This window comes from Pimephales promelas, chromosome 20 (genome assembly GCF_988280905.1).
Source record: "Pimephales promelas chromosome 20, fPimPro1.hap1.1, whole genome shotgun sequence".
Lineage (NCBI taxonomy): Eukaryota > Metazoa > Chordata > Actinopteri > Cypriniformes > Leuciscidae > Pimephales > Pimephales promelas.
In genome coordinates, this window is record NC_142788.1 from 2,791,487 (window position 1) to 2,802,254 (window position 10,768).

At 46.1% G+C, this 10,768-nt stretch overlaps 1 long non-coding RNA gene across 1 annotated transcript; it reads left to right on the top strand.

Moving 5' to 3' along the window:
• Positions 1-839: 839 nt before the first annotated feature.
• On the top strand, positions 840-8,712 carry LOC148970516 (uncharacterized). Its single transcript, XR_016148049.1, has 2 exons — positions 840-2,255; positions 8,299-8,712. It is a non-coding gene; the product is annotated as an uncharacterized LOC148970516 (long non-coding RNA).
• Positions 8,713-10,768: the final 2,056 nt, after the last annotated feature.

The following is a 10,768-nucleotide window of genomic DNA, read 5'->3' on the forward strand; positions in this document are numbered from 1 at the left end:
ATGTGAAATATTATATTAAATTCTGTAAAAGAATTTTATATAAAACTACTGAATATTTGCACCAATAGCCAAGAAATAGATCCTACAGTTGAACACACAGAGATAATCCATTCCAGTACAGGAACCTGCCATTAAACAGCACAACATTGAGGGTAACATATTACAAGTAACACAAGATAGGCCTACAGACTTTGTTGAAGTAAATAGTAAAATAATGCATTTCTTTTAAATTTGCAACAAAATATCTAGTAACTTTTTCAAATTAGTAACACAAGTTAGTTTGTTTTTCTATGTATTGACTGACAGTTCTCCTGTCCACATGTTAAGGGAATCGTGTTTGCTGGGTGAACATAATGGTTATTGTAGATATCGGTTATTGTAGATTAACCATAATGGTTATTATAGATATCCTCAAAATCAATAAAAACTGTGCAATGCAAACCTAGAATGTTATGTAAACCTGCAAAATATGTTAAATATATTAAATTACACAAATATACTTTATGTACTTAATCTCACTTTAATGCAGCTGACCTTCAATGATCCACTTCAACCATACTTATAAGCAAAATGAGTTTAACTCATAAAAAGTTAAACTCATAAAACTAAGGGTGTATTCACACCTGCCTTGTTTGGTTCGATTGAATCGAACTCTAGTTCGTTTGCCCCCTTGGTGCGGACCTTTTGGGCAGGTGTGAATACAGCAATCGAACTCGGGTGCGGACCAAACAACCGAACCGAGACCCAGCTGAAGAGGTGGTCTTGGTACGGTTCCAAACGAACTCTGGTACGGTTCGTTTACGGTGTGAACATAAACCGACCCAATTGCGATTGTAACCGAATGAAATGAGTAGTGATTGACGTTTATGAGCACCTATCAGTAAAGAGTTCCCCCTATTTAAGATCTGGTTGGCTGTGGCCTGGGATGCGTCATGTCCGACTCCTCCCCGTAGCTGTTGTTGACAGTGGACACAGCCTGTCTTTTCTCCTCCTGGCACCCTTGGCTTGTTTAAAGTGTATGCCAAGACTGCTAATCTCTCCGTATTCCCTGTGTCTCCGCTGTATCTCCGCTGAACGGCAATTGCCTGAATACCGCATACCCGTGCTGGTGAAGGGATATTAGAGCTCACTCCATTTCTTCGGATTCTCTCTCTCTCTCACTCGTGAGCGATCCGTTTCGGCTGTAGTCGCAGTCCTGTTTGTCTTCCCTCCGTCATACTACGAGAACGCTGTATTTTCCAGCTGATCTGATGGATTGTCGCTGTCTGGTTTCTTTATATCATTGTTTAGTGTATTTTTGGGTTGCCATTCAATAATTTGTAAGGAGAATATCATTTTGCGGTTGCTCCTTTCAAGTTTGTTTACATCATTATTGGTATTGAGTTACTTTGTTTATTGTGTCCAAAAAAAACTGTTTATTGTCCTGGATTTGATTTGACAGGACTTTATTCCTGCCTGTGCTTGCGATTATACCATAATCAAATTGTGATTTATTGTACTGTTTTGAGATTTGTTTCTTTTTTTGTATTTTCTTTCAGTCGCCGAGGTCCCACTGGTGAAGGGTCTCTTGGGGTGGTGGTGGTGCTCCTTCCACGGTTGCCGTGCAGCACTTTTGAAGTGTTTGGTTGTGTGAGCTGAGAGCACGGTGTTGTGAGTGTGCAAGTGTGCTTTTGACTGACTAGATTTATGATCACTTCGCCGTGGTGAACCTCGGCCCTGTAAGGTTGCAGATTTGTTTTTCAGTTGTGTGGTCATTAGTTTTTGTACATTGTGTTATGTCATTTTGTGTTATGTCATTTGTTGCTTTTGTTTTCTTGTTTCGTTAAACACTCATGTCTGCCATGCTATAATTATCCATCTGAAGCCATCCTGGTGCAACGGAGGTTATTGTGAATATCATGCTCTCTTTTAAATAGGATTTTCTAATAATAAAATATATTTATTTCATGATACCCACGTTTCTGCCTACCTTTTTACGAGAGTCGAACCTGTGTGACCTAAATTTTTAGGGATCATTCATATTTCCCGGGGTGAAATTCCCATGGGTGGCGTAGTCTAACTTGGTGTCTGAAATCTATAGCTTACTACTCCGTCACAAACTGGCGTAGTCGGCAGGGTCTCTATTGTGTAGTACAAAGACGTGGGTATTGTTTCTGTTGGTATAAGTGTTTTTGGATATTTGTTTCTTCTTTTCTTTTTTTTTGTTGCAGAAACCAGACAGCGGCCGTTCTTTCTGGGGTCTGTAAAACGGACCGGTGAGTTTAGTATCTGTATTGGTAAGTGCTGTGTGTGATTTATAGTCATGGAGGATGAACTACGCGCGTTAAAGGAACTAGTACTCCAATTAAAGGCAGACAATGAAAGATTGCGACAGGAGCAGACGCCCGCGGCGCAGCCTGGTTCGTCTAGTGCTCCCTCAGCTGCCGCTGAGGACCCTCCGCCACCCACTGGTTCTAGTGCAACAGAGCGATTTGTGTTTGTCCCTCGTGACAGAAAGTGTCCAAAATTTAATGGTAGGTCTGGCATTTTTATTGATGAGTGGGTGGAGGAGGCCCAGGCTTGCATGCGGCTTCGCCACCTTTCTAATACGGATCGGGCATATTTTTTGGTTGATCATTTGGAGGGAGAAGCACGGGAAGAGATTCGTTATCGGTCGAGGGATGAGAGGGAGGATCCAGAGAAAATTATTCAGGCTTTGCGTAACCTGTATGGTTGTACGAAATCATATGTTGCTCTTCAAGAGTCATTTTTTTCCAGGAGACAACAGGATGGGGAGAGCTTATTGGAATTCTCCCTGGTTCTGATGGGTCTTCTGGAAAGGGTAAAAAATCAATCACCTCATGGCATGCCTAATGCGGAAGTTTTATTACGCGATCAATTTGTGGAATATGTTAATGACGGTGCCCTCCGGCGTGAATTAAAACAGCTAGTCCGTCGCCAACCTACTGCTACATTGTTGGACGTTCGCAGTGAAGCTATTCGCTGGGAACGTGAGGGAGTGCCGGGGGGAACGCGCGGTCGAAGTCAATCTGTCCCTTCTGCGTATGGTATTCAGTATGGGGTGCAGGGACATCAGCACACGGGCAGTAACGCTGCGTCAACTACATCTGAATTGAGCGAATTACGAGAGATGCTGAAGATGCAGCAACAGCAGCTGAATCAATTGACTCAAAGCATAGCTCAAATTCAAAATCCCCAACCCCGACAGCGACCATCCCGGCCTAATCAGATTATTTGTAGAAGGTGTCAGCAACCTGGTCATTATGCTGGAGATTGTGATGGAGAGCGGCGACCACCACGTTTCCCACCAGCACTTGCGGGTTCCTCCTCTGCGGGGAGTGCCCAGCCACCATCTAGACAGTCGTCGGGAAACTAACTCCCACCGAGCCGCAGGGCCGCCGCTCGGTTGGGGAAAAGACAGGCTCGGATTTTTTGCTTGGTTCGGATTTAAGGTCTCGTCTTATGTCAACTTGTCCACAACTCGTCGTGGGGATGGGGGGGGTCAAGGTATCTTGCCTGGTGGACACCGGTTCTATGGTGTCCACCATTACGGAGAGTTGTTTTTTGAAAAATTTTGAATCTTGGGGTCAGGAACCGCTTCGGTCGTGCCATTGGCTACAGCTCCGGGCCGCCAATGGCCTCTCAATTCCGTACGTCGGTTATGTAGAACTGGATGTTGAACTTTGCGGGCGAGTGGTTTTAGGCTGCGGGGTGCTAGTGGTCAAGGACCCTCCGGGTGGTTTGTGTGCTCAGGTTCCTGGCGTTCTAGGAATGAACGTCCTGAGCCGCTGCTACCAGGAACTCTTTGGCCAGCACGGCATGAGTCTTTTTAATTTACCTGTTGTGTCGCAGGCACCTAATTCTGTTTTCCAGGCCTTACAACATTGCTGTCACATTGACGTCCAGTCAGTTTCGGATCAAGGGGGACGAGTTAGAGTGCGTGGACGTCGGGCATGTCGTATCCCAGGCGGTACAATGAAATTGGTGGTTGTGACCTGCTCAGCGCAGTACTCGAATGGTACTGTGCTGTTTGAACCACCGGAGGCTGGTCTTCCTGCCGGTTTGTTGGCATCTCCGTCGTTGGTGCCAGTAGAGCGTGGTACAGCTTATGTGCCCGTGGTTAACGTTAGTGAGGCCGACGTGTTACTGTATGCTGGCACGGTCATAGGTACTGTCAACCAGGTTTACGTGGTTAGCTTACCCCCGGAGGTCACTGAGGTTAAAGTGGTATCGGCTAGAGTGAGTACGCAGCAGGTTGTTCCCGCTATATCTGAACAGATACGGGCGGTTGACTTAGCTGTACTGTCAGTTGAGGAACAAGGTAAGGTAAGGGCGCTTCTTGAAAAGTACGCGACTGTGTTTTCCACGCATGAGGGAGATCTGGGATGTTCCAATCTTATTTCCCATGATATCCCCCTGCTGGATGATGTCCCTGTACGGCAGCGATACAGACGCATTCCTCCATCGGAGTATGAGGTGGTGAAAGCTCATATAAACCAACTACTCGAGTCCCAGGTAATCAGAGAAAGTTGTAGTCCATACGCGTCACCCATCGTCCAGGTCAGGAAGAAGGACGGTAGTCTGCGCATGTGCGTAGACTATCGTCAGTTAAATTCTAAGACCAGAAAGGATGCCTTTCCCCTGCCCCGGATTGAAGAGACATTGGACTCGCTGGTTGGGGCACGTTGGTTTTCCACCATGGACCTCACCAGCGGGTACAATCAGGTTCCGGTTACTGAGGCGGATCGATCAAAGACTGCCTTTTGCACTCCGTTTGGCCTCTTTGAATGGAACAGGATGCCTTTCGGTTTGTGCAATGCCCCCAGCACCTTCCAACGATTGATGGAACGGATGTTTGGGGACCAACAGGGTCAGTCTTTACTTCTTTACCTGGATGACATTGTTGTGTTTTCCTCTTCAGTTGACCAACATCTGGCTCGGATGGAGGTAGTGCTAAGCCGGTTACAAAAGGAGGGTTTGAAGGCTAAGTTATCTAAGTGTGCGTTCTTTAAACAGGAAGTGCAGTACCTGGGTCATGTCATTTCGTCGGAGGGGGTCTCCACCGACCCAGGTAAGATTGCAGCAGTTTCTCAGTGGCCGCTCCCAACTAACGTGGCCGAGCTGCGGTCATTTTTAGGGTTTGCCAGCTATTATCGACGTTTCGTGGAGGGATTCGCTAGGTTAGCTGCCCCCTTACATCGATTGGTGGCAGAGCTGACAAGTCCTAAGCATTCGCGGAAGCCGAAGCATATCGGTGACGCCTGGTCCGCAGAGTGTCAGAGGGGTTTTGAGGAGTTAAAGAGGAAACTTACTACCGCTCCTGTTCTGGCCTATGCTGACTTTTCGCTTCCATTTATTCTGGAGGTGGATGCCAGTCATGGGGGACTCGGGGCGGTTCTCTCACAGGACCAACAAGGCAAGGTGCGTCCTATTGCCTATGGTAGTCGGGGTCTTAGGCCCACTGAGCGCAATACATCCACCTATAGTTCCATGAAATTGGAGTTTCTTGCGCTCAAGTGGGCCATGACCGAGAAGTTCCGTGAGTACCTCCTGGGGCATAAGTGTATGGTGTACACCGACAATAACCCTCTTAGCTACCTGTCCTCTGCCAAGTTGGGGGCTATGGAACAGCGTTGGGCTGCCCAGCTGGCAGCCTTTGACTTTGAGCTTAAATATAGATCAGGTAAGAGTAACCGCAATGCTGATGCGTTGTCTCGCCAGAACTTCCAGGGGGAGGGAGATCAAGATTTGTGCCGGGGTGCAACTGTCCCGGTATTGCTGCGTCAAGCCGCCCAAGATGGGTTGACCACTTGGGTAAATCAAATTGCATCCTTTCCCTGTCCTATCCAGGATATGGGCATGCAGCAGAGGGCAGATCCAGTCGTTGGCGAGCTGTTGGTGTTCTGGAGGCGGAAGTCACCTCCTAGCTCAGAAGAGCGTAAGGAGCTCTCCAGATCTGCGGTGATCCTGTTGCGCCAATGGGACCGTTTGGTGGAGCACGAGGGAGTGCTTTACCGCCGGGTGTTTCGCCCGGATGGTGGAGAGGAGGTTCTCCAAGTGCTTTTACCAGCGGCCTTGAAGTCTAAAGTATTGACTCAACTTCACCAGCAGCATGGGCACCAGGGGGTGGAGCGCACCACGCAGCTGGTACAGCAGAGATGTTATTGGCCAAGGATGTCCTCTGACATTGCCCGCTGGTGCCAGGAATGTGAGCGATGCCAATGTGCCAAGGGTGATCAGTCTACTCATGCTAGCTTCATGGGACATTTGTTGGCGGCACGGCCAAACGAGATCGTAGCCCTGGATTTCACGGTGTTGGAGCCCTCGAGTACCGGTCTTGAGAATGTTTTGGTCATGACCGATATCTTCACCAAGTACACCTTGGCTGTACCTACCAGGGACCAACGAGCTGAGACTGTGGCTCAGGTCCTGGTGGTCGAATGGTTCTACAAATTCGGGGTACCTGGTCGTATCCATTCAGACCAGGGCCGTAATTTCGAGTCGGCTCTTATTCAGCAGCTGTGCTGTTTATATGGAGTTGAAAAATCACGCACCACGCCATATCATCCGTCCGGAAATGGGCAGTGCGAACGTTTCAACCGGACCTTGCACAATCTGTTGCGTACATTGCCGGTGTCAAAGAAGGGGGATTGGCCAGGCTGCCTTCCCCAGGTACTTTTCTCCTATAATACCACCCCTCATCAAGCTACGGGTGAGTCTCCTTACTTTTTGATGTTTGGGCAGGAGCCTAGACTTCCCGTTGACTTCCTGCTCGGTAGGGTTGAAGAACCACGGGCAGGTAGTGTACATAGGTGGGTCTTGGAGCATCAGGATAGGTTGCAGATTGCTTTTGGGGGTGCTCGTGATCGATTGAGGGCCGCGGCAGATCGTCGGAAGGCCAGACATGATCTGCAGGTACAAGAAGCACCACTGAAGGAGGGTCAGTTGGTATACCTCCGTGACCATAGCGTGAGAGGTAGACATAAGATCAACGACCTGTGGAGTGCAGTGGTGTACCAAGTCCTGAAGGCTCCTAAGGATGGGGGGGTGGTGTATACTATTGCCCCCTCAACAGATTTAGGTAAGATAAAGCATGTGCACCGATCCTTGCTGAAACTGCAGATTGGTGGATACCTTTCCCCCACTTTGCAGGAAAGTCCGGTGATTGAACCTGTTCAGCTTCCTAGAGAGGAAGATCTAGAGGAGGGAGACTTGTTTGTTTTGGTGCCGGAAACATTGCAAGCTGGTCGTGAGCAGGTTGCTGGAGGGGCTTCACCTCCTGTCCCTCAGAGGTCTGAGCAAGTACCATCTGGTGAAGTCCAGCGGACAGAGGAAATTCTGGAGACAGAGGTGAACCTGCAGCCGGTAATGAGTCTTCCTTCAGACGCTGCTGTGGTCAGGAGGACGGGAAGGAGTACTGCTGGACGGCACCCTAATGTACATCACCTCCCTCGATCGGTGGGGGTAGGGACGGTATCTAGTATAGGGGGTAGTACATCTGTTACTTGGTTTCGGCCGTGGAAGTGAGGGCTCAGAGTGTAGGTTCTGTTGAGTTCACCGTCGGGGCGTCGGTGCAGAAGCTGGGGGTGGATTGTAACCGAATGAAATGAGTAGTGATTGACGTTTATGAGCACCTATCAGTAAAGAGTTCCCCCTATTTAAGATCTGGTTGGCTGTGGCCTGGGATGCGTCATGTCCGACTCCTCCCCGTAGCTGTTGTTGACAGTGGACACAGCCTGTCTTTTCTCCTCCTGGCACCCTTGGCTTGTTTAAAGTGTATGCCAAGACTGCTAATCTCTCCGTATTCCCTGTGTCTCCGCTGTATCTCCGCTGAACGGCAATTGCCTGAATACCGCATACCCGTGCTGGTGAAGGGATATTAGAGCTCACTCCATTTCTTCGGATTCTCTCTCTCTCTCACTCGTGAGCGATCCGTTTCGGCTGTAGTCGCAGTCCTGTTTGTCTTCCCTCCGTCATACTACGAGAACGCTGTATTTTCCAGCTGATCTGATGGATTGTCGCTGTCTGGTTTCTTTATATCATTGTTTAGTGTATTTTTGGGTTGCCATTCAATAATTTGTAAGGAGAATATCATTTTGCGGTTGCTCCTTTCAAGTTTGTTTACATCATTATTGGTATTGAGTTACTTTGTTTATTGTGTCCAAAAAAAACTGTTTATTGTCCTGGATTTGATTTGACAGGACTTTATTCCTGCCTGTGCTTGCGATTATACCATAATCAAATTGTGATTTATTGTACTGTTTTGAGATTTGTTTCTTTTTTTGTATTTTCTTTCAGTCGCCGAGGTCCCACTGGTGAAGGGTCTCTTGGGGTGGTGGTGGTGCTCCTTCCACGGTTGCCGTGCAGCACTTTTGAAGTGTTTGGTTGTGTGAGCTGAGAGCACGGTGTTGTGAGTGTGCAAGTGTGCTTTTGACTGACTAGATTTATGATCACTTCGCCGTGGTGAACCTCGGCCCTGTAAGGTTGCAGATTTGTTTTTCAGTTGTGTGGTCATTAGTTTTTGTACATTGTGTTATGTCATTTTGTGTTATGTCATTTGTTGCTTTTGTTTTCTTGTTTCGTTAAACACTCATGTCTGCCATGCTATAATTATCCATCTGAAGCCATCCTGGTGCAACGGAGGTTATTGTGAATATCATGCTCTCTTTTAAATAGGATTTTCTAATAATAAAATATATTTATTTCATGATACCCACGTTTCTGCCTACCTTTTTACGAGAGTCGAACCTGTGTGACCTAAATTTTTAGGGATCATTCATATTTCCCGGGGTGAAATTCCCATGGGTGGCGTAGTCTAACTTGGTGTCTGAAATCTATAGCTTACTACTCCGTCACACAAGAAAGCACTGCGTCGAAAGAGAATATTGCGCGTCTTTCTGCGCGTCGAGTGTGAATGTCTAATCGCGCAAAGATGCAAAAAAAAAAATCATTTGCAGTTCATAAAGCATTTGCAGTTCACCACCTTTTGGTGGTGGTTGACGAGTTTCCCCCTTAAAGCGAGTGCCGAGAAAAATTCTATATAAATGTAATGAATTATTATTATTATTAATGTAAGGATAGTTACAATACAAGGATGATGATGCGTTAATTTATGTTAAACTGGACAAACTTAATCGCAAGCGTTAACATTGACAGCACTTGTTAGTACACAATAAGAATCTCATTATTTAAATGAGTGAACATAGCCCCTCTCTATGAATGAAAACTTTATACCTTCTCCGTCTTCTGTGCAGTGCCACTTGTAACGCAAAGTTGAGATGTTGCACAGAGATAAAAAAAACAGAAGGTGGTCGAATGAAAAGATGGACGAGAGACGAGTTGTCGTATTTCCCTGCGTTTATAGAGCCACTCAAACGTTACACTCGTCGTCTTCTCAAAATCCGAATTACAACTTCGTATAGATGACATACTCATTAGTTTCTTCATATTGCGTTTGTACAGAATTAACACAAAATTAGTAAAAGAACAAATATTGCAGTATGAAATATATGGAAATATCTCCATGCTGAGCCTTTTTTGCACTTCCTGATTTCCCTTGAGAATCCTTATCCAATGAATGGACGACCTTAGCACACGTGTGGTTTGGTTTACAAATTTTGGTTCACTTGCAAAAAGAGCAGTGTGAAAGCGAACCGTACCAAAAAAAAAATAATAATAATTTATTTGGTCCGGACCAAAGCAAGTGAACTATCGGACTTTCCTGGTGTGAATACACCCTAACTTATAAAAAGACTTAGGCCCTGTATACACGAGTACGCTCGCGGGTGAAAACGTAAAAAATATTTGATCGGATGCGCCTTCCGTTTACACGGCGACAGCATTTTTGGGGCTTAAAAACACAAAAAAGTGAAACCACCCTCCAGAGATGAAATCTTAAAAACGTTCCACCGCCACGTTCCCATGTAAAGGATAAAAACGCAAAAGTCTGCTTGACAGTGAAGGTTGTACACAGGCTTGGTGTTGTTGTGTGGCAGTGCTTCACATCGCCACCTAGCTGCCTGGAGTGCACACTACATCGACTTTCACACACTTTTGCATCACCATATGCACGCGGATTTCCCACCCAAAACCCTCCTCTAAACGCAGAATAAAAAGTGATAACGCAACGCCACTTTTGCGTTTTCTCTTCAGAATCGTTTCCGTGTAAACATAGCCTTATATACAAAAAAGAAGTTTGTTTTTGTTATTAAGAAACAAACATCCAAGCCCAGCCCATGTGAGAAAAAGTATCGCAATAATGTAACACATTACTTTCCATAATAATATTAATAATAAGCAACACAATTAGTACCTTTGTAGGGAGTAACGCAATATTGTAACACGTTCATTTTAAAAGTTACTTCCCCAAATACTGCAAAAACTTATGCATTTATGTTGATACTTTCAAGTTAAAGTACAATGTAATATATAAACAATATAAATATATTAACATTTGGTTGCTACCCATATAAGTATGTGACATTTTTTGTGTGATTGTAGGAAAATGTAGTAAAACCAGCACAAAGAACACGGCTTTCTCTAAATTCTCGCATTCAACCTAAACTTTCATGCACTAATTTTAATAAACTTTTCTTCCATGAGGCCAGCGCATAAGAACGCAGTGCGGTGAGTTATCGGATCTCTCTGGGCGTGTGTGCCGGTTCTGGCCCATCTCCATGCAACCTGAGACCGGCTCTCCTCTGCCTGGAAGACGGCCGTTGGATTTCTGTTGGCTTGGACCAGGCCACCCGCACCCATCTTTATGAGC